Consider the following 25,288-nt stretch of genomic DNA (forward strand, 5'->3'; position numbering starts at 1 on the left):
CACTATTCTACTATTTCTATGAGATCCACTTTTTGAGCTTCCACGTGTAAGTGAGAACATGCACCATTTCTCTTTCTGTGCCTGCATTATTTCACTTAACGTAATTTTCTCCAAGCTCATCCATGTTGCTGTAAATGGCAGAATGTCATTCTTTTTGATGGCTGAGTAGTATTCCATTGCATATACACACCACATTTTCCTTATCCAATCATCTGTTGATGGACATTTAGGTTGGTTTCTACTCTTGCCTATTGGGAATACAGATGTGATAAACATGGGAGTGAAGGTGTCCCTTTGACTCGTTGATTTTCCTTCCTTTGGATATATACCCAGTAGTGGGATTGCTGGATCGTATGGTAGTTGTATCTGTAGTTTGTTGAGAAATCTTCATACTGTCTTCCATAATGACTGTACTAACTTACATTCCCACCAACAATGTGTAAGAGTTCCCCTTTCTCCAAATCCTTGCCAGCATTTGTTATTTTCTTTTTGATAATAGCCATTCTAGCTGGGATGAGAGATATCTCATAATGGTTTTGATTTGCATTTCTCTGATGATTAGTGATGTTGAGCATTTTCTCACACACCTGTTGGCCATTTGTATATCCTCTTTTGAGAAATGTCTATTTAGCTCATTTACCTATTTTTTAATCAGATTTATTTTATTTATTTGCTATTGAATTGTTTGAGTTCTTTGTATATTCTGGATATTAATCCCTATTTGGGTGCATAGTTTGCAAATATTTTCTCCTATTCTGCATGTTTTTTTTTTTTTTTTTGCTCTGTTGATTGTTTCCTTTGATGTGCAGAAGCTTTTTAGTTTAAAATAATTCCATTTATTTATTTTTCTTTTGTTGCCTGTGTTTTAGAAGTCTTATTCATAAAATCTTTGCCCAGTATGATGTCCTGAAAATTTCCCTCTGTGTTTCCTTCTAGAAGTGTTATAGTTTTGGGTCTTACATTTAAGACTTTAATCCATTTTTTAGTTGATTTTTGTATATGGTTAGAGAGAGAGGTCTAGTTTCTTCTAATTCTTCTGCATATGGATCTCCAGTTTTCCCAGCACCACTTTTTGAGGAGATTGTCCTTTCCCTGATGTATGATCTTGTCTCCTTTTTCAAAATCATTTTGTTGAAGGTACATGGATTTATTTCTGAATTCTCTGTTCTGTTCCATTAGTTTGTGTCTCTCTTTGTGCCAGTACCATGCTGTTTTGATTGCTATAGATTTGTAGTATGTTTTGAAATCAGGGAGTGTGATGCCCCCTGCTTTTTTCTTTTTGCTCAGGATTGCTTTTGTGTTCAGGGTGTCTTTTTGTTCCATATAAATTTTTGAATTGTTTTTTCTATTTCTGTGAAGTATGTCATTGGTATTTTGATGGGGATTTCATTGAATCTCTAGATTGCTTTGGGTATTATAGTCATTTTGATGATATTGATTTTTCTGATCCATGAGCATGTGATGTCTTTCCATTTTTTTTTGTCTTCCTTGATTTCTTTAATCAGTGTTTTATAGTTTTCCTTGTAGAGGTCTTGCACCTCCATGGTTAAATTTATTCCTAGGTATTTTATTTTATTTTTGTTGCTATTGTAAATGGAATAACTTTCTTGATTTATTTTTCTGCAAGTTCATTGTTGGCATATAGGAATGGTACTGATTTTTGTATGTTGATTTTGTATCCTGAAACTTTATTGAATTTGTTTATCAAGTCTAGAAGATTTTTGGTAGAGTTTTCAGGTTTCTATAAAATTATGTCACCTGCAAACAGAGAAAATTTGACTTCTTCCTTTCCAATTTCTCTTGCCTAATTGTTCTTGGTAGGACTTCCAGTACTATGTTGAATAAAAGTGTAGAGCGTGGGCATCCTTGTCTTGTTTCAGTTCTTAGGGGAAAAGCTGTATGATATTAGCTGTGCGTTTGTCATGCAGAGCTTTTATTGTATTAAGATACTTTCCTTCTATACCTAGTTTGTTGAGAGTTTTTATCATAAAGGAATATTAAATTTTTATTAAATGCTTTTTCTGTGTCTATTAAGATGATCATATGTTTTTTTCTTTCATTCTGCTGATGTCAAGTATTACATTTATTGATTTGTGTATGTTGAACTATTCTTGCATCTCTGGGATAAATCCCACTTGATCATGGTGTATAATCTTTTTGATATGCAGTTGGATTTGGTTTGCTAATATTTTATTGAAGATTTTTGCATATATGTTCATTAGGGATATCGGCCTGTGGTTTTCTTTTTTGTTGTGTTCTTGCCTGGTTTTGTTATCATGGTAATGCTGGCCTTATATGAATTTGGAAGAATTTCATCCACTTCAATTTTTTGAAATAGTTTAAGAAGTATTGATATTAGTTCTTCTTTAAGTGTTTGGTAGAATTCAGCAGTAAAGCCATTTGGTCCTTGGCTTTTCTTTGTTGGGAGACTTTTTATTACTAATTCAATCTTGTTATTGACCTATTCAGGTTTTCTGTTTCTTCTTGGTTCAGTCTTGGTAGGTCATATGTGTCCGGGAATTTATCCATTTCCTCTAGATTTTTATATTTATTGCCATATAGTTGTTCATGATAGTCTCTGATGACCCTTTGTATTTCAGTGGTATCAGTTGTAATGTCTCCTTTTGCACTTCTAATTTTATTTTTGAGTTAAAAATCTTTCAATTTTATTTATTGAAAAAGTCTCATACTGTCATGTACAGGATATATCAACATTTATTATTCATCTATCATGTTTAATGAAAAACACCATTATTGTATGTTTGGAAAATCCTCAAACCCATTCTTGACTGTGTCCATCATAATTTTTATTTTATGTTTTTGATGGCTGGCTGGTATGGGGATCTGAACTCTTGAGCTTGGTGCTATCAACACTGCACTCCAAACTAATGAGCTAACCTGCCAGCCCTTCTGTCATAATTTAAAGGGAATTTTCCCCACTCAAATAAAAAATTCTACTGTAAACCTGCAATAATTATATACCAAAGCAATACCTAGTTATATGCTTTACATAGTCCCATAGAAAAATAATTCAGTTGCTCCTAACTCCTGATGCAAAGCACTTCAAAGCACCCCACAAAACATCCATGTAAACAGCAGTGTAGTGCATCATTTAAATCACATGAATGACTTTTATACAGCTTGACCCAAACTTAAGGAAAAATAAAGTCCATCATACTAACAGTTAAAAAGCATGTTAAGACTCACAAGAATGTGTTTCTCTTATTATAAAGAGAACAGGCCATATAACCTCCTGGGGGGAAGAGAAACTTCATGAATATTTCATTTTAGAAAAACAGAAGGAGGTGCGGCAAGGTGATGGACTAGAGATGTCCAACATATGATCCTCTCACAGAGAGGGACCAGAGCAAGGAAAGGACAGCTAAGTGTGGGGGACAGCATCAGTGGGAGAGCGTGGGACAGCAATGGGAGCCTCGTGAGGACACTGTGGAGCATGAAAACCAAGCAAGGTGAGGTAGAGGAGAAAAAGGCACATGACTTCAGCCACCTCCATGTCTCCCAAACCAGGATCAGCCAGAAGGAATTCTCCCTTGCAGTGGAAAGAATCTGCTCAGCTGTGAGCACTTACAGCAGTAACCCTCCTCCTGCTCCTGCACCAGCACCCCCCACCCCTGCCTGTGCCATTGCCTAGTTCCAGAACAATGGCCCTTCTCCCAGGACTTGAGATCATCCAGAGCAGCCCACCCTACCATGCAACCCATGTTACCTATGTGGTGCCTGGTGCCTGCATGGCTCCAGCCTCGAATCCTCCTGTGTAACTCCTGCCTTCCAGCCACCTGTAAGACTCCAGCCTTCTAGTGCCTGGAAACACAACTTGGACCTCTGCAGCCCACATAACCCCAACTGCCCAACCACCCATGCAGCCAAACCTGCCCATGCAGGCCCTACTGTTGGCCAACGGTGTGGCCTCATCCACTCATGTGGGCCCAGACATCCAGCTGCCTGCATGATTCCAGCTGCCACAAGCCACCCATGTGGCCCCATCTACACACACAGACCCAGCCATGCAGCTGCCTATGCAGTCCCAGCCCCCCCCAGCTGCCGACATGGTCCTCACCCGCCTGTGTGGGCACAGCTGTGTGCAGCCCCAGCCACACATATAGCTGCTGGAATCCCTGGGAAAATGTACCCAGAACTACTGAGTCTACTTGGAACCAAAACGAAAACACCCAGCACAACAGGCAATATATAAAAAATCTATAAGAGTGAGTCTCTCTTCTCAAAAGCCACCCCAGAGTAATAGAAGAAGCAACCACCAGATGGCGAGGCATCAGTGTAAGGATACTAGAAACATGAAAAAACAAGAAAATCTGACACCATCAAAGGAATACTATAATTCTCAAGCACTAGAACCCATATAACAGGAAACCCTTGATATGTCTGAAAGGGAATTCTGAGTAACAATCTGAAAGAAACTCAGTGAGATACCAAAGATTCAGTTAGACAACATAACAAAATGAGAAAATCAATCCAGGACATGAAGGAGGAAATTTACAAAGAGATAATTACATAATAAAGAATGTAGCAGAACTCTGGAACTGAAAGACTAATTCAGTGAAATAAAAACTACAGTTGAGAGTGTAAGCAGCAGGCAAAAGAAAGAATTTCTGATCTTATAGACAGTTTTTTTTGAGATAACCCAAGCAGACAAAAATTTTTTTAAAAAATAAAGAAAATCTAAGAGCGCTAACAGGCTATATTAAGCACACAAGCACCCAAATCATGGGTGTTCCAGAAGCGAGGGAGGTGTTTTAGTCTGTTTTGTGTTGCTATAACAGAAATACCTGAGACTGGGTGATTTATAATGACGAGAGGTTTATTTGACTTATGATTCTGGGACAGATTCATCTGGCACAGGCCTCAGGCTGCTTCTACTCATGGTGGAAAGTGGCAGGGAGCCGGCGGGTAGAAGCAGATCACATGGTGAGAGAGGAAGCAAGAGGAGGTGCCAGGGTCTTTTTAAACAATAAGCTCTTGCGGGAACTCATAGAGCGAGAACTCACTCATTAATCCCCCCTCCCCCAGGGAGAACATTAATCCATTCATGAGGGATCTGCCCCCATGACTCAAACAGTTCCCGGCACTGCCACATTGGGGATCAAATTTCCACCTGAGTTTTGGAGGGGACAACACATCCAAACTCCATCATTCCACCCTTGGTCCCCCAAATCATGTCACTCTCACATACAAAATACAATCATTCTATCACAGCAGTACTAAAAGTCTTAGTTTGTTCCAGTGCCAACTTAAAAGTCCAAAGTCCAAAGCCTCTTCTGAGACCAAAAGCAAAAGTCCTTCCAGCTGTGAACCTGAAAAACAAAACCAAATTTATCTACTGCCAAGATACAATGGTGGAACAGACGTTGGGTACACATTGCCATTCCAAAAGAGAGGACTAGGCCAAAAGAAAGAAAAAACAGGTCCCAAACAAGTCCAAAACCCAGCAGGGTGGGCATTAAATCTTAAAGCTCCAAAATAATGTTCTTTGACTCTAAGTCCTACATCCCGGGCACAATTGGGCATCTGGGCCCCCAAAGCATCAGGCAGCCTTATTCCCACAGCTCTGCCAGGCACAGCCCGTGGGCCACACTGGTGCCTGTGGCTTTTCCAGGCCTGCACTGCATGTTACCAGTGCCCCCAAAGTTCTGGGGTCCTGGTGGCAGCCCTGCTGCCTTGGCTCTACTAGACATTTCCCTGGTGGGGGCTCTCTGTGGGGGCTCGGACCGTACTTTTCTGCTAGGCATTGCTCTAGTAGATGACCTCTGCAGTGGCTCTGCCCCTGCAGCAGGTCTCCCCTTGGACCCCCAGGCTTTTCCATATATCCTCTGGAATCTGGGTGGAGGCTGCCACACCTCCACTGCTCTCACATCCTGCTGGCCTGAAGAATTAACACCATGTGGATGCTACCAAGGTTTCGGGCCTCTACTCTCCAGGGCTGCTGCATGAACCACACTTGGGGCTGCTCCAGCCGGAGCAGCTGAGATGCAGGGAGCAGGATCCTAAGGGCAGCTGTACCCCAGGTCTGTCCTCCAGGATAACTCAGTCCTTCCTGGCCTCAGGGTCTGTGATGGGTGGGGCACCCTTCCAGACTTCTCAAATGCCTGCAGGGCTTTCCTCTCAAATTCTCTACTATTAGCATCTGGCTGTCTCACTGCCAAGATAATGTCTTTAGCAACCAGTTTATCTTCTTCACCCTTGCATTGTTCACCAGCTTTCCACTTCTTTACCACATGTCCAGGCTGCAAATTTTTCAAATCTTTATGCTCTGCTTCCCTTTTAATTTCAGGCTTTACATCATGCCTTTGCTGCCATAACTCAGAGCAGGCTGTTAGAAGTAGCCATGCAGCATCCTTAATGCTTTGCTGCTTAGAAATTTCTTCTGCCAAATGGTCTTGTTTACAACTCTAAAGTACCACCTTCCACAAAGTCCAAGGGCATGGACACAATGCAGCCAAATTCCTTGCTATGGTGTAGCAAGGATGATCTTTTGTCCAATTCCCAATAAGTTTCTCATTCCTATCTGAGACCTCATCATCCACATGGCCTTTACTGTCCACATTTCTATCAGCATTCTGCTTGCCACCACATAAGTCTCTAAGACATTCCAAACTTTCACTCATCTTGTTGTATCCTTCTAAGTCCTCCAAACTCCTCCAACCTTTGCCCATTACCCAGTACCAAAGCTACATCCACATTTTCAGGTATCTGTTTAGCAACACCCCACTCCTTGGTACCAATTTTATGTTTTAGTCCATTTTGTGTTGCTATAACGGAATACCTGAAACTGGGTAATTTATAAAGAACAGAGGTTTATTTGGCTTATGATTCTGGGACAGCTGCATCTGGCATGGGCCTCAGGCTGCTTCTACTCATGATGGAAAGTGGCAGGCATAAGCAGATCACCTGGTGGGAGAGGAAGCAAGAGAGAGAGAGAGACAGGAGGTGCCGGGGTCCTTTAAATGACCAGGTCTCACAGGAACTAATAGAACGAGAACTCACTCATTAATCCCTCCTCCTCCAGGGAGAGCATTAACCCATCTATGAGAGATCTGCCCCCACAACTCAATCAGTTTCCAACATTGCCACATTGGAGATCAAATTTCCACATGAGTTTTGGAGGGGACAACACATCCAAACTCCATCAGGAGGAGAAAGGAAAAGGCATTGAAAATATATTCAATGAAATAATAGCAGAAAACTTTCCAGGTATTGGTAGCGATATGGACTTCCAAATCCAAGAGACTCAAAGATCCCCAAACAGACTCAATCCACAAAGGTCCTCTCTGAGACACATTGTAGTCAAACTGTTAAAAGTCAAAGACACAGAGAGAATACTAAAAAGAGCAAGAGAAAAGAATCAAGTAACACATAAGGGAGTCCCCATTAGACTAACAGCAGACTTCTCAGCAGAAACCCTACAGACCAGAAAATAATGGGATGTATATTCAAAGTAGTAAAAGAAAAAAACTGCCAGCTGAGAACACTATATCTGGCAAGGCTATCCTTCAGAAATGAAGGAGAAATAGCATATTTCCTAGACAGACAAAAGCTGTGGGAGATCACCACCACACAACCAGCTCTTCCTTAAGGGATTCCTGCACCTGGAATCCAAAAAAAATAATGATGACCATGAATGCATGAGAAAGAACAATCATCACTGGTAGAGCAAATATGCAAGTGAGAAAGAAAGAACCTATACCATACCACCTCAAAAAACCCAACAAACACCAAAGACAAATAATAAAAAGGAGAGAAAGGAGTAAAAGATATTTGAATCAACCATAAGAAAAGCAACTAAATGTCAAGAGTAAGATGATATCTTTCAATAACAACCCTAAATATAAATAGATTAAATTTTCCACTCAAAAGACACAGACTGACTGACTGGATAAAAAAAACTAGACCCAACTCTATGTTATCTACTAGAGACTCATTTCATCTATAAAGAGACAGAGGCAAAAAGTGAAAGAATGGGAAAAGATATACCACACAAATGGAAACTAAAAATGAGCAGGAGTAGCTATTCTTATGTTAGATAAATAGACTTTAAACTAAAAACCATAAAAAGAGACAAAGAAGGCCATTTTATAATGATAAAGGGATCTATCCAATAAGAAGAGATAACATTCATAAGTATATATACACCCACCACTGGAGCACCTAGATATATAAAGCAAACACTGTTAGACCTAAAGAAAGAGATAGACCCCAATATGATAATAGTCGGGGACCTGAACACAACTCTCAGCATTGGACAGGTCATCTAGGCAACAAATCAACAGAGAAATCCAGGGTTTAAACTACACTTTAGCTCAATTGGACTTGGCAGATATCACAGAAAGAGATAGAACAACAGAATATACATTCTTCTCATCAGCACATAGAATATTCTCCAGGATAGACCACATCAAATATCAACAAATTAAAAAAAAATTGAAATAATTTCAGGTATCTCCTCAGACCACAATGGATTAAAAATAGAAATCAATAACAAGCAAAACTCTGGAAACTGTACAAACACATGGAAATTAAACAACATGCTGCTGAATGATCTGTGAGTTAAAGAAGAAATTAAACAGGAAATCAAAAAATTTCTTTAAACTAGTGAAAATAAATATACACCATATCAAAACCTGCAGGATACAGCAAAAGCAGTGCTAAGAGGGAAGTTTATTTCAATAAATTCTCACATCAAAAGAATAGAAAGATTTCAAGTAAACAACCTAACATCACATCTCAAAGAACTAGAAAAACAAGAACATTGAATCCCAAAATTAGTAGTCAGAAAGAAATGATTAAGATCAGAGAAGAACTAAATGAAATAGAGGCCCCCAAAATGACACACAAGATCAATGAAACCAAAAGTTGTATTTTTTGAGAAGATGAGTAAAATAGACAAACCATTAGTTAAGCTGACTAAAAAAAGAGGAGAGAAGACCCAAATAACAAAAATCAGAAATGAAAGAGTATACATTATATCTGATACCACAGAAATACAAAGAATCATTAGAGACATCTATATTATATAATATTATAAACAACTATATGCCAACCAATTTGAAAACCTGCAGGAAATGGATAAATTTCTGGATACATATAAACTACAAAGACTGAAACAAGAAGACATAGAAAACCTGAACAGACCAACAACTAACAATGAGATTGAAGCAGTCATCAGCAGACTCCCAACAAAGAAAAGCTCAGGACTGGATGGCTTTACTGCTGAATTCTACCAAACCTTTAAAGAAGAATTAATACCATTTTTCTTCAAACGATTCCAAAAATTTGAAAGAGGGGCTATTCTTCCAAACTCATTCTATGAGGCTAGTATCACCCTGATACCAAAACCAGACAAAGATATAACAGAAAAAGAAAACTACAGGTGAATATATTCAATGAACATAGATGCAAAAATCCTCAATGAAATATTAGCAAACAGAATACAGCAACCCCCCCCCCAATAACTATATACCATAATCAGGTGGGATTTGTTCCAGGAAGACAAGAATCGCTCAACATGTGCAAGTCAATAAATGTGATACACATATCAACAAAAATCAAGGACAAAAACCATATCATTATCTCAATAGATGCAGAAAAAGCATTTGACAAGATTCAACATCCCTTCATGATAAAGACTTGTAGCAAATTGTGTATAGAAGGAAAATACCTCAACACAATAAAAACCATATATGACAAACCCACGACCAATATCATCCTGAATGGGAAAAAGCTGATAGGCTTTCCCTTGAGAACAGGAACAAGACAAGGATGCCCACTCTCACCACTCCTATTTAATATAGTATTAGAAGTACTAGTCAGAGCAGTCAGGCAAGAGAAAGAAATAAAGAGCATCCAGATTGGAAAAGACAAAATCAAACTGTCCCTTTTGGCAGATATCATGATCATATATATAGAAAAACCTAGAGTCTACAAAAAACTCTTAGAGCTGATAAATGATTTCAGTAAAGTTGCAGGATACAAAATCAACACACAAAAATCAGTAGTGTTTGTATACTCCAATAAGGAACTAGCAGAAAAAGAAATCAAGAAAGCAAGCTCATTTACAATAGTCACCAAAAAAAAAAAAAAAAAAAAAAAAAAAAAAGAAATAAAATAAAATGAAATACCTAGGAATAAATGTAACCAAGGAGGTGAAACATCTCTACAACGAGAACTACAAATCACTGCTAATGGAAATTAAAGAGGACACAAAAAGATGGAAAGACATTGCATGCTCTTGAATTGGAAGAATCAATATTGTGAAAATGTTCACACTGCCCAAAGCAATCTACAGATTCAATGCAACCCCCATCAAAATAGCAATGACATTCTTCACAGAAATAGAAAAAAACTGAGTCCTAACATTTATATGGAACAGCAAAATACCCCGAATAACCAAAGCAATACTAAGCAAATAAATAAATAATAATAATAAATAAATAAAAAATAAAGCCAGAGGCATAACTCTACCTGCCTTCAAATTATACTACAAAGCTATAGTAACCAAAACAACACGGTACTGGCATAAAAACAGACATTTGGACCAATGGAATAGAATAGAGAACCCAGAAGTCAACCCACATACTTACAGCCAACTGATCTTTGATGAAGGCACCAAGAACACACAATGGGAAAAAGATCGCCTCTTCAATAGATGGTGCTGGGAAAACTGGAAAACTGGAAATAAGTAGAAGAATGAAACTAGACCCCTACCTCTCACCATATACCAAAATCAACTCAAAATGGATTAAATACTTAAATATAAGACCTAAAATTATAAAACTCCTAAAACAAAACATAGGGTATGAATAAGACCCCAAAATGAAAGATAACAAAAGAAAAAATTTAAAAAATGGTATATCACACTAAAAAGCTCTGTACAGCAAAAGAAACAATTAACAGAGCAAAAAGACAGCTTTCAGAATGGGGGGGAAGTACTTGCAAACCATGTATCTGACAAGGAATTAATATCTGGAATATACAAGGAACTCAAACAACTTCACAGAAAAAAAAGCAAACAACTCAATTGAAAAATGGGCAAAGGAGCTAAATAGGCATATCTCAAAGGAAGATGTACAAATGGCCAACAGATATATTAAAAAATGGCTAACATTACTTAGCATCAAGGAAATGCAGATCAAAACCATACTGAGATATCATCTCACCCCAGTTAGACTGGCTATTATAAAAAGACAGAGAATTACAAATGCTGGCAAAGATATGGAGAAAGGGGAATCCTCTGACACTATTGAAGAGACTGTAAATTAGTACCGCCATTATGGTACTAATGGTATGGTGGTTCTTCAAACAATTACAGATAGAACTGCCATGTGATCCAGCAATCCTGCTGTTGGGTATATACCCAAAAGAATGGAAATCATCATGTCAATAAAACACCTGCACTCCATGTTTATTGCAGGTGTATTTACAATAGCTAAGATATGGAACCAACCTAAATGTCCATCATCAGATGACTGGATAAGGAAAATGTGGTATATATACTCAATCGAATACTATTCTGCCATAAAAAAGAATGAAATTCTGTCATTCACTGAACTATGGATAAACCTAGAGAAAATCATGTTAAGTGAAATATCCAGGCACAGAAGGAGTGTAGAGAGCACTAACATTAATAAAGCAAATGTATTTCACAGGGCCTAGCCTCCAAAGACCTGTAGTTTCAGGTTTAGCCTAACTTTTAAAAATTACGTATAGAAATGTTAAGCTTGCAAAAGACAGGAAACTTTCCCCAGGCTAAAGTCTCTGTTGTAGATAAAGAATTGTAACACAGCAAAATTGCTGGCTCAAGAAAAGATGTCTTTGGTGCAGGTTGACCTACTGATTGATATGTTAAGAAAGTTACTTGATTGTTATGTAAATATGCTAAGGAAATTGCCGTTGGTAAGGAAAGTGTTTGCTAAGAACAAGCTTTTGTTGGTGGACCGACTTAACTTTTTACTAATTGCATTATGGAATGTCACTTTGCTATTTCACTGATGTTACCAGCTTCTATTGTTAAACTATACGTAGCCATAACTCCACCTATGTTTCCTTTTCTGTAACTTTCTGGCCTGGAGAATAAATATTGAGAAAGGACCCCAGTTTGGTGTTAATTTTCCAAGGAGGAATGCCTCTCTCTTGAGGGTTCCAGGAAATTAACCCCTTCGGGGCTTCTCACTGCTCAGAGGAAATGGGTTTTGAGTAGTCCTTTGCATCTCCGTCACCCAGGGGGAGAGAGGTGACAGAGAGTGTAACAAAGGAGAAATACCACATGTCCTCGCTCATAAGTGGGAGCTAAAAAAAAAATAAATAAATAAAATAGAAAGAAAGAAACTAAGAAAGATACAACAATCACAATAATATGTTGAACTTTCTAAAGCAGAGAATAGAACTGAGGTTACCAGTGGTGGGAAAGGGGTAAGGGGAGGGGGTTTTAGGAAGAAATTGGTAAAGGGCCACAAAAAAAGATTACATTGTATAATATTGGTTTTTAAACATTTATTTATTTATTGTTATTATTATTTTTACATTCTAAGATGTTGCAGAGCAGTTGGGTGGAGGTGGAGAGGGGAAGGAGAAGGGGAAGGATGGGAGGATGAGGAAGGGGGATGGAGAATGGCCAAGGCCCATGACACCATCCTCATTCCAGCAGAGGAGCCCAGGGAGCTTCTGGTGGTGGCTTGGTTGGGCTGGGCTAGATGTGGATGTCAGGGGTGTGTGGCTGAGGCCCTCAGGCCTTCCCACCCTGGCTCAGGAACCCGGGGTGCTTCTGGTAGTGGCTTGGTGGTCATTGCTGGGCTGGATGTGGATGTTGGGGGGCCCTGGATGAGGCCATTGGTCCCCCAACCCTGGCTTGGGAGCCTGGAGCACTTCCGGCAGCAACCTGGTGGTTGTTGCTGGGCTGGATGCAGTCGTCGGGTGGGCATGGCTGAAGCCATTGGCCTTTTCACTACCCCAGCTTGGGGACCTGGGGGGCTTCCGGTCCCGCTAGGTTTCATATGTGTTCTTTGGTGGTGTTAGACCTTTACTGGTTAGTATCAGAATTTTGATCTGTGGGTTTTTGTTTTTTCTTTCAGTTCTGTGTTGGGTTATTTGCTATCTTAGCACTTAAACTCTGCACTGGAACTAATTTGTAAATGGGTGAACTTCCTGTGGGGACCAGCACGTGAGACCTGTGGTTGAGTTAAATTGCTGCTTTGCTGCTTTGCTCCCTGGGGAAGGTTTTTTGTGCAGCTCAGGTTTTAATTGTTGTCCTTGTAAGCACTTCTGGGTCTTGTGAAGTCCAATACACCTGGGTTGTGTGGAAAATCTAGTCTGGGCCTGAGTCTTTTCAGCAGTCCACACCACCTGCAGTTCTATATTCCTCAGTCTATACTGAGTGGGTCTGTGCTGATTGGAAGGCAGATCAGCTGTCCATGCTGTGCCCCAAGGTTCCACCACTGGGCCTGTCTCCCCCACCCCCCATGACTCCAAACACTTCCCATGGGGTGGGCCATGTGCCAGTCCCTTGCAATGACTTACTGGCCTCTGAGTGGCTCCTTTTTCCAGTTGTCTGTGGCCCCTCACTCCTATGTGGGTCTATGGGAACTCTTAGTGGTCTTGCTGGCCTGGGGTTCACCAAGGCCCTCTTTTCCCTTGCAGCCTCCGAGCAACTTTGTATGAAGGGAACAGCAGTGGCTTTTGCCAGCTCTTGCTCTGTGTGCTCACCAGAGCCAGCCTGGAAGTGGTTGGGGCTTGAAACAGTCAGAAAGGTCCTTTCTTTCTCTCATCATGGCTTCTCCTGCCTTCATGCACTCTGTAAGTCTCTCCTCCTCTTCTGAGCTCTAGTGGCCCCTAGCTTGGCAGTTGTTGCTTTTTAATAGTTGTAAATTCATTGTGGGAGAGTGTGGAATACACTATAAAGCAAATGTACTTCACAGGGCCTGGTTTTCCAAAGCCTTGCAGTTTCAAATATTGACCTTGCAAAGGACAGGAAATTTTCCTCATGCTATAAAGTCTCTGGTGTAAGATAAAGATATGTGGCACAGCAAGGTTGCTGGCTCAAGGACAGACAGGTTACTGATAGATATGTGTAGATACTGGAAAATTGCTGAGGGAGAAGGAATGTTTGCTAGATCAAGCTTTTGTTAATGGATCACTTAATTGCCTAACTGGAATGTCATCTGGCTTGTTTCACTGAAAGTTACCAGCCTATATTGTTAAACTATAACCCCACCTATGTTCTCTTCCTGTAACTTCCTGGTCTGGAGAATAAATGCAGGAAGAAAACCCCAATTTGGAGTTGATTTCCCAAGGAAGGGATACCTCTCGCTTGAGGGTTCCCAAAAGATAATCAGTTTCTTTCTTTCTTCCTTTTTTTTTTTTTTTTTTTTTAAAGATGACCAGTAAGGGGATCTTAACCCTTGACTTGGTGTTGTCAGCACCACGCTCTCCCAAGTGAGCAAACCGGCCATCTCTATATAGGGATCCAAATCCATGGCCTTGGTGTTATCAGCACCACACTCTCCCAGGTAAGCCATGGGTTTTTCTTTCTTTTTCTGGTGGCTTGCTTGTATGGGGATCTGATCCCTTAACCTTGGTGTTATCAGCACCATGCTCTAACCAAGTGAGCTAACTGGCCAGCCCTCAATTTCTTCATAAATGAAATATATGAAGAATGTATATTTTAGGTATATTTTATATACATAAAAATCTGGAAAGATGGTTAGTTCAAATAAAAAAACCCTCATATACAAAAACTCTATTTTTTCCTTGCACACTACTTACATTCATGCAGTTGATTCTACCGTACAACTGTTCTGTACTAGAATTACACCACTAGGGTGAAATACTAATAAAAGACTTCAGTTAGTAAACTGAGGTTCTCCTTGACCACTGTATTAAAACTGCAACATTCAAGCAGAGTGAGAAACACCATTCTTAAGCATGATTTTCTTCTTTCTGTTGTTGCATTTCACAATGATTATTAAAGGAAGGAGGCTGGTCTATAAATAACTGGGTCATCCACTGCCCACTGGGAATGTCATTGGAAGTTGATTCTAGGGCTGACCCCGTGGCTCACTTGGGAGAGTGCGGCACTGGGAGCGCAGCAGTGCTCCCGCCGCGGGTTCGGATCCTATATAGGGATGGCCGGTTCGCTCACTGGCTGAGTGCAGTCACACACACAAAAATAAATAAATAAAAAGGAAGTTGATTCTCTTCTTAACTCTGCATTGTCAGCTGTTAGTGCACTTGAAGGGAAGCTGCAAGGTTCACTACTGTACGGATTTTCACCATAAGCACCACCATACAATACCTCATAACCTGGATCAAATTTTTCTTCCTTAACAACCATCTTCTTTGCATCCTTTTGGGCAAGCTGTAGGACAAATGTGTATTGCAGCTCTTTTACATCTGTGTTTCATTCAATGCCTTTCAACTCTTTCGATGCCCTTCAACCTCTTTTAGCTTAACACAGCAATGAACTTTGTCCTGGGCTCAAGGAAACTGAGCACATCTTGCACTGGATGATGACATGACATAGAAGAGAGTTTCTGTGTCTGAGATCTTATGGAGTTGAAGCCCAAATGCCACCGTCTTAACCTTTACTCCAAAAACTTCTTTACTAAAAATTTCATAAATACTTTTTGCATTAAACACAGCTATTCTTGACTGACATTTCTGTAATTTCTCTACTAGAATATGTCCTCCTTCATGAGTTCCTTACTAGAAATATCTTTGCTGACTGGAGTCACCCTTTCCATATCTGATACCATAGTTCCCTGGTAAAGTATGATGATTCACATGATTCAGTGGGACCTCACTCAGCCCTGGCATAAACAGACACTTCCAAACATGGTTTCCAGGTCCAGGGTAATGATGCCCTTTGTAAGCCACCATTAGTCCTGGGTTTATGCCAATAACCACAATGTCCAGATTGAAGGTCGAAGTATCAGGGAGAGTCTTGGTCAAAAGTTCAGCTTCTGAAACACCGTTAAAATGGTCTACTTTTCACTTTAAACATGTCTGTCATTTTTTTCCTTGCTTTTTCTTTGATTTTGTGGACTTGCTAGATTTCTTTGACTCAGCAGGCTTTTTGGGTTCTGTTGTTCTGGGTTTTCTTTTCCTTCCTTTTGGAGCCTCTCGTACAGCTTCCTGAGGAGGAACTGGGGCTGGAACTCCTGCTGGGATTTGCTGTTTATCCATAACTGCCATATTAAAAGCTTCAGCCATCAATTGATGAAATGGAAATGCTTTAAAAGCTTGAGGTTGTTGAAGGGAGTAACTGCCCATATTCTCTGCTTCCAGTCCCAGAGGCTGCCCCTGCAGGTGGCTTCTCCTGCCAGGCAAATGTGTGACTGGTCTCTGTAATATGGAGGAACAGGCAAGGCATATGACAACAACGGAGACTTGGACATGATTGTTGAGGCCCCTCTAATTTTATTTATTTGGGTCTTTACTCTTTTTTTCTTGGTTAGTCTGGCTAATGGTTTGTTGATTTTGTTTATCTTTTCCAAAAACCAACTCTTTGTTTGACTGATCTTTTGTATTGTAGTTTTAGTCTCAATTTCATTTATTTCTGCTCTGATTTTTATGATTTCTATTCTTCTACTTATTGGGGGTTTGATTTGTTCTTGCTTTTCTAATTCCCTGAGATGTGTTGTTAGACTATGAATTTGAAATCTTTTTTTTTTTTTTTTAATGTAGGTGTTTATTGCTATAAACTTCCCTCAATACTGCCTTGGTTGTATCACATAGGTTTTGGTATGTTGTCTTTCTGTCCTCATTTGTTACCAGAAATTAAGAAAAAAATCCTTATTAATCTCTTCTTTGGCCCATTGGTCATTAACAAACATGTTATTTAATTTCAAGTTTTAATATGTAGGTTTGCAAGTTCTTGTTAGTGATTTCTAGTTTTATTCCATTATGGTCAGAAAAGATACTTGATATGATTTTGATTTTTTTTTGAGCATGTTGAGATTAGTTTTGTGGCCCAGCATATGGTCAACCCTGGGGAATGTTCCATGTGCTGATGAGAAGAATGTGTATTGCAGTTGTTGGATAAAATATTCTGTAAATGTTTGTTAGGTACATCTGTTCTATGGTGCCATTTAAATCCTTTAAATCTTTGCTGATTTTCTGTCTCAATGGTCTGTCTAGAGCTGAGTGGACGAGCTCAACTATTAAAAGTCTCCAACTATTATTGTGTTGGTATCTATCTATCTCTCTCTCCTTTAGATCTGATAATATTTGCTTGGTATATCTGGGTGCTCAGGTGCTGGGCACATATATATTTATAATTGTTATATTCTCTTGCTGTATTGATCCCTTTATTATTAGGTAATGCACATCCTTGTCTCAGTGCAAATTTTGATTTAAAGTCTGCTTTATCAGAGGGGGTGCAAGAGATGGACTAGAAGTGCCTACAGCATGTTTCTCCCACAGAAAAGAACCAGAACAACTAAAAGACAGCTAAATATTGATGAGAGCATTGGTAGAAGAGGGTAGCGGTGCTGCAAGAGACTGATGAGATCTCCATGGAGCATAAAAGCCCAAGATGGCAGCATAGAGAGGAGAGAGAAAGACGTGGCCTGAGCCACTGGGGTCAGCACAAATGAAATTTTCCCTTGTGGCAAAAAGGCAGGCAGAGGACCCACACCAACCCCTGTTGCTTTGCTCCCTCACGGATTTGTCACCCCACTTCCTCTGGTGACAAAGATGCAAAGGATTACTCAAAGCCCATTTCTTCTGAGCAGTGAGAGACGCCAAAGTGATTAACTTCCCCGGAACCCTCAAGCGAGAGGCATCCCTTCCTTGGGAAATTAACCACGAATTGGGGTTCTCTAACTGCATTTATTTTCCAGACCAGGAAGTTACAGGAAGAGAACATAGGTGGGGTTATAGTTTAACAATATAGGCTGGTAGCTTTCAGTGAAACAAGTCAGATGACATTCCAGTAGACAATTAAGTGATCCACCAACAAAAGCTTGATCTTAGCAAACATTCCTTCTCCCTCCAGAGATTTTCCAGTATCTTTACACATTAATCAGTAACTAGTCTGTCCCTGAGCCAGCAACCTTGCTGTATCACAAATCTTTATCTTACACCAGGGATTTTATAGCCTGAGGAAAATTTCCAGTCCTCTGCAAGGCCAATATTTGAAAGTGCAAGGCTTTGGAAAACCAGGCCCTGTGAGGTACATTTGCCTTAAGAATCCTCTACCTCTCCTCCATTTTATTTTTTTAAAAGAAAAAGCAAAAGCTACAGATCATGTTGGCACAGTTAAGACAAAAGCATTTAAAGCAAAGTTGGTATCATTTAGCATGGCAAGTCCTTTCGATTTATTTCAGGTGAGGACTGATGAAGTCATTGTCTCTAAGGGCTGCAGTGGCATCACTCCAGGTGCTGTGAATTGGGTGTAATTACCAATTGTTGAAATTCTGAAGAGGGATTTTGCTCCATATAATAGTTGATTCTGAGTCCAGGGAGTTCGTTAATGTTAAAACTGTCCAGGACCTTACTGCTTTCAGAGTGTCTAATTTCAATCAATTATGATTCTTTTGTTTAAGAGCAGGATGTCTCATCCAAGTTACAAACACCCTTTTTAAGGCCAGGAAAATTTAGAGAACTGCTTTTGTCGAGAAGATGTTATTTCCTCCTTTATGATCAAGGCATTCCTCATAAAAGCATTGATGATCAATACCTTGATTGAAAAGCTTTTACTTTTCTTTGTATAAATCTCTCGTGTTGGGAAGGCTCTTACCCAGGTGGTGATTGAAAGGAGCATCTCAGCTCACTTTCTTACAGTGATCTGTCTCACTTCAGGGGGTAAGATGAAGCGCAGGATGAAGCAGCAGTTTAGGCCAAATTCAGGCAACATAAAAGAGGGATCAGCAACTTGGAAATGAGATATGCTATCTTACATCCAAAGTTTTAAATTATATCCTGTTATAAAGAGAGAGAGAGTTAATTTTCATTGAACTTAAAAAAATAACCACATTGTCATAATAATCATAAGGATACTTAAAGTTATTAAACTTGGGTGGGATCAAATAGGGAGAAAACAAATACTTTTACTTCTGTTTTTTTTTCTTCCAAATTTTATTTTATTTTGTCAATATACAATGTGGTTGATTATTGTGGCCAATTACCAAAATCTCCTTCCCTCCCCCCTCTCCCCTTCCCTCCCAACAATGTCCTTTCTGTTTGCTTGTCGTATCAACTTCAAGGAATTGTGATTGTTGTGTCTTCTTCCCTCCCCCACTCCTGGTTGTTTGTGTATTTATTTATATATTTATTTATAGCTCCCACAAATAAGTGAGAAAATGTAATATTTCTCTTTCTGTACCTGACTCGTTTCACTTAATATGATTCTCTGTAGGTCCATCCATGTTGTTGCAAATGGCAGTTTTTCATTCTTTTTTATAGCTGAGTAGTATTCCATTGTGTAGATATACCACATTTTCCGTATCCACTCATCTGATGATGGACATTTGGGCTGGTCCCAGCTCTTAGCTATTGTAAAGAGTGCTTCAATGAACATTGGGGAACAGGAATACCTTCGACTGGATGATTTCCATTCCTCTGGGTATATTCCCAGCAGAGGGATAGCTGGGTCATATGGTAGATCTTTCTGCAACTGTTTGAGCAACCTCCATACTGTTTTCCATAGAGGCTGCACCATTTTGCAGTCCCATCAACAATGTGTTAGAGTTCCTTTTTCTCCGCAACCTCACCAGCATTTATTGTTCAGAGTCTTTTGGATTTTAGCCATCCTAACTGAAGTGAGATGGTATCTCAGTGTGGATTTGATTTGCATTTCCCGGATGCTGAGTGATGTTGAGCATTTTTTCATGTGTCTTTTGGCCATTCATATATCTTCCTTTGAGAAATGCCTGTTTAGCTCTATTGCCCATTTTTTAATTGGGTTGCTTGTTTTTTCTTGTAAAGTTGTTTGAGTTCCTTGTATATTCTGGATATTAATACTTTGTTAGATGTATATTTTGCAAATATTTTCTCCCAGTCTGTTGGTTGTCTTTTAACTCTGTTAATTGTTTCTTTTGCTGTGCAGAGGCTTTTTAGTTTGATATAATCCCATTTGTTTATTTTTCCTTTGGTTGCGCATGCTTTTGGGGTCGTATTCATGAAGTCTGTGTCCATTCCTAGTTCCTGAAGTGTTTCTCCTGTTTTTCTTTAAGAAGTTTTATTGTTTCAGGGTGTATATTTAAATCCTTAATCCATTTTGAGTTGACTTTAGTATATAGTGAAAGGTATGGGTCTAGTTTCATTCTCCTGCATATGGATATCCAGTTCTCCCAGCACCATTTGCTGAAGAGGCAGTGTCTTCCCCAGTGTATAGGCTTGGTGCCTTTGTCAAAGATCAGATGGCTGTAGGTGTGTGGGTTGATTTCTGGGTCTCTATTCTATTACATTGATCCGTGTGGCTGTTTTTATGCCAGTACCATGCTGTTTTGGTTATTATAGCTTTGTAGTATAGTTTAAAGTCAGGTAGCGTTATGCCTCCAGCTTTATTTTTTTTGCTCAGCATTGCTTAGGCTATGCATGGTCTTTTGTTATTCCATATAAATGTCTGGATAGTTTTTTCCATTTCTGATAAGAATGTCATTGGAATTTTGATGGAGATTGCATCAAATTTGTATATCACTTTGGGTAGTATGTACATTTTCACAATGTTGATTCTTTCTATCCAAGAGCATGGGATATCTTTCCATCTTCTTGTATCCTCTCTAATTTCTCTCAGCAGGGGCTTGTAGTTCTCATTATAGAGATTTTTCACCTCCTTGGTTAACTCAATTCCTAAGTATTTTATTTTTTTGGTGGCTATTGTAAATGGGCAAGCTTTCTTGATTTCTCGTTCTGCATGTTCACTATTGGAGAAAAGAAATTCTACTGATTTAAGTGTGTTGATTTTGTATCCTGCTACTGTGCTGAAATCATTTATCAATTCCAAGAGTTTTTTTGTAGAGGTTTTAGGCTGTTCAATATATAGGATCATGTCATCTGCAAACAGGGACAGTTTGACTTCATCTTTTCCAATCTGGATGCCCTTTATTTCCTTCTCTTCTCTGATTGCTCTGGCTAGTACTTCCAACACTATGTTGAATAGGAGTGGTGAGAGTGGGCATCCTTGTCTAGTTCCTGTTCTTAAAGGAAAAGCTTTCAGCTTTTCCCCATTCAGGATGATATTGGCAGTGGGTTTATCATATATGGCTTTAATTATGCTGAGATACTTTCCATCTATACCTAACTTATAGAGGGTCTTTGTCATGAATGAATGTTGAATTTTATCAAATGCTTTTTCAGCATGTATAGAGATGACCATATGGTCCTTTGTTTGGTTTTATTAATATGGTGTATCACATTTATTGATTTGTGTGTGTTGAACCAATCTTGCATCCCTGGGATGAATCCCACTTGATCGTGGTGAATAATTTTATGTATGTGTTGATGTATTCTGTTACCTAGTATTTTAGAGAGGATTTTTGCATCTATATTCATCAAGGATATCAGCCTGTAGTTTTCTTTTTTAGTTGTATCTTTACCTGGTTTTGGTATCAGGGTGATATTTGCTACATAGAATGTGTTTGGTTGATTTGCCTCTGTTTCAGTCTTTTGAAATAGTTTGTAAAGAATCGGTGTCAATTCCTCTTTGAATGTTTGGTCAAATTCTGCTGTGAATCCATCTGGTCCTGTGCTTTTCTTTGTTAGGAGCCTTCTGATAATGGCTTCAATCTCCTTTATTGTTATTGGTCTGTTCAGATTTTCTTCGTCTTCTTGGCTCAGTTTTGGGAGCTTGTGTATGTCCAGAAATTTATCCGTTTCCTTCAGATTTTCAAACTTGTTGGCATATAGTTGTTTGTAGTAGTCTCAAATGATTCCTCGTATTTCAGATGTATCAGTTGTAATATCACCTTTTTCATTTCTAATTTTTGTTATTTGGATCTTCTCTCTTCTTTTTTTTAGTTAGCCATGCTAATGGTTTGTCAATTTTATTTATCTTTTCAAAAAGCCAACTTTTTGATTCGTTGATCTTTTGTATTGTTTTTTGGGCTTCAATTTCATTCAGTTCTGCTCTGATCTTAATGATTTCTTTCTGTCTGCTACCTTTAGGTTTGGATTGTTCTTGTTTTTCTAGTTCTTTAAGGTGAAGTGTTAGGTTGTCCACTTGCCATCTTTCCATTCTTCTTCTTCTTCTTCTTTTTTTTTTTTAAAAGATGACTGGTAAGCGGATCTTAACCCTTGACTTGGTGTCAGCACCACGCTCTCCCAAGTGAGCTAACCGGCCGTCCCTATATAGGATCTGAACCCATGGCCTTGGTGTTATCAGCACCACACTCTCCCAAGTGAGCCATGGGCTGGCCCTCCATTCTTCTGAAGTAAGTATTTAATGTGATAAATTTCCCCCTTAATACTGCTTTTGCAGTATCCCACAGGTTTTGGTATGATGTATCATTATTTTCATTAGTTTCAATAAATTTTTTGATTTCCTGTTTGATTTCTTCTTAGACCCATATGTCATTAAGTAGAATGCTGTTTAATTTCCATGTGTTTGTATAGTTTCCAGAGTTTCGTTTGTGATTGCTTTCTATTTTTAATCCATTGTGATCTGAGAAAATACATGGGATAATTCCAATTCTTTTGAATTTGTTGAGACTTGATTTGTGACCTAATATGTGATCTGTCCTGGAGAATGATCCATGTGCTGATGAGAAGAATGAATATTCTGAGGTTGTTGGATGGAATGTTCTGTAGATATCTGCCAAGTCCAATTGGTCTAATGTGTTGTTTAGATCTTGTGTTTCTATGCTGATTCTTTGCCTAGATGATCTGTCCAATATTGACAGTGGGGTGTTCAGGTCCCCTACTATTATAGTATTAATGTCTATTTCCTTCTTTAGGTCTAATAGAGTTTGTTTTACAAATCTGGCTGCTCAGACATTGGATGCATATATATTTATGATTGTTATGTCTTCTTGATGGATCTATCCTTTTATCATTATGTATTGCTCCTCATTATCTCTTTTTATGGTTTTTAGTTTAAAGTCTATTTTATCAGATATAAGAATAGCTACTCAAGCTCGTTTTTCTTTTCTGTTTGCACGGTAAATCTTTTTCCATCCTTTCACTCTTAGTCTATGTGAATCTTTATGGCTGAGGTGGGTCTCTTGAAGGCAGCATATAGTTGGGTCCTCCTTTTTAATCCAGTCAGCCAGTCTGTGTCTTTTGATTAGGGAATTTAAGCCTTTTACAAAAAGAGTTATTGAAAAGTGTTGATTTAATCCTAGCATTTTATTGATTATTGTTTGTCTTAGGTGTCTTTTGTTTCTTTCTTTCTGATTTACCGTTTGTTTTCTGTATTTGTTGGTTCCTTGGGTTGTAGATAGCCTCTCTGTTTGTTTGTTTTCTCTTCCTGGATGCCATTTTTATTATACTAGTGGGTTTTGATTTTTCTTGGGTTTTTATGGCAGTGGTAGTTATTTTTCAGATACAAAACCCAGTACTCCCTTGAGGATTTCTTGTAAGGGTGGTCGTGTGGTAGTGAACTCCCGCAGTTTTTGTTTGTCTGAGAAATATACTATTTGCCCTGCATTTCAGAAGGATAGCCTTGCGGGTTAGAGTATTCTTGGCTGGTAATCTCTGTCTTTTAGTATTTTGAATATCTCATCCCATTCCTTTCTTGCTTTTAGGATTTGTGATGAAAAGTCTGATGTTAGTCTGATTGGGGCTCCCTTATAGGTGATTTGATGCTCCTCTCTTGCAGCTTTTAAGATTCTCTCTTTGTCTTTGAGTTTTGCCAATTTGACTATAACATGTCTCGGAGAAGACCTTTTTGAGTTGAATACGTTTGGGGATCTTTGAGCTTCCTGAATCTGAAGATCCATGTCTTTCCCTATACCTGGGAAGTTTTCTGCCACTATTTTGTTGAAAATATTTTCAATGCAATCTCCTTTTTCCTCCCCTTCTGGAGTACCCATGACTCGAATATTTGAGCCCTAAGGATGTCTGATATCTCTCTCAGATTTTCTTCCATGCCTTTAATTCTTTTTTGTTTCTTTTTTTCTTTTGGTCTGCCTGTGTTATTTCAAACAGACCATCTTCAAGGTCAGAAGTACTCTCTTCTGCTTCTGCAAGCCTGCTAGTTAAACTCTCTGTTGTGTTTTTTATTTTGTTGAATGAATTCTTCAGCTCGGGCAAGCTCTGCTACATTCTTTTTCAGCGCATTGATTCCCTTGTACATTTCTTCTTTCAGGCCCTGTATACTTTTCGTCCTTTCATCATGTTGTCTAGCTATGTTTTCTTGTATCTCATTCAGTTTCCTTAGAATTATCATTCGAAATTCCTTGTCAGACATTTCAAGGGCTTCTTGTTCTATAGGATCTAGAGCTTGAGAGTTATTGCCCTTTGGTGGTGTACTTTCTTGATTTTTCATATTTCTGGTTCTTTGCTTTGATGTTTATTCATTGTGGCAGGGGGTTTCACAGTCCACAGGTTTGACACTTTTGTCGGGCTAAGATGTTGCTGGGGTTGCCAATTTGGTATGGCTACCTCAGTGTCTGCTCAGTTGGCCACTAGTGCCTTGTGTGTGTGGTTGCCTTCGGTCTTGGGCCTCTCTGGGGAGCCACTTCTGTGGTCAGCATGCACTCAGCCAGGCTGCTGGGTTGTGCAGTGGCACCGCAGGGTGTGTGGTCTCTGCAGAGCTTCTGCCTCCCCTGCTGGACATCTCCCTGCTCTGTGGGCACTGGGACAGGCTGGGGATGGAGACAGGTGGTGGCAGTGAGGCCTACCTGCTGAATCGCATGACGGCGGCACCTCAGGGTGTGTGGTCTCTGCCAGAGTCTTGTTTGTTCCTCTGCAGCACAGTGGCCTCAGCTGCTTCTTTAATATTCAAGGCATGCTTCCACCTTCAAGGACCACTCCTCTCCAACTTCACATCTTTTCTTGTTGTCAACTTTTCCCTTTTATCTCTGTTTTAAATGATATTTTACCAAACTGTTCTTAGTTATAGATAGCTTGAGAGAGAGAGAGAGTTTTCTTACATTTGGAAAACATTAGGAGAACCAGCAATGTTTTAAAATAAGGAAATGGTAAAAACTCATAATTCATTCTAATTAATTTACCAATTAACTTTTGTTGTTTTGACTTTTATGAACAATTTCACAAACCCATCAGTTTCTTCATTAGAATTTTGGAACTGTAGTTTAAAACTATGAACTCAAAGTTTGTTGGAAAACTGTACCTATCAGAGCTTTTTTCATGAAATATT

The 25,288-nt window shown here is 39.2% G+C and overlaps 1 pseudogene; it reads right to left on the minus strand.

Moving 5' to 3' along the window:
* Nucleotides 1-14,943: 14,943 nt before the first annotated feature.
* Nucleotides 14,944-24,823, minus strand: LOC134387525 (G/T mismatch-specific thymine DNA glycosylase-like; annotated as a pseudogene).
* Between the last annotated feature and the right edge of the window lie 465 nt (nucleotides 24,824-25,288).

This window comes from Cynocephalus volans, chromosome 10 (assembly GCF_027409185.1).
Source record: "Cynocephalus volans isolate mCynVol1 chromosome 10, mCynVol1.pri, whole genome shotgun sequence".
Classification (NCBI taxonomy): Eukaryota; Metazoa; Chordata; class Mammalia; order Dermoptera; family Cynocephalidae; genus Cynocephalus; species Cynocephalus volans.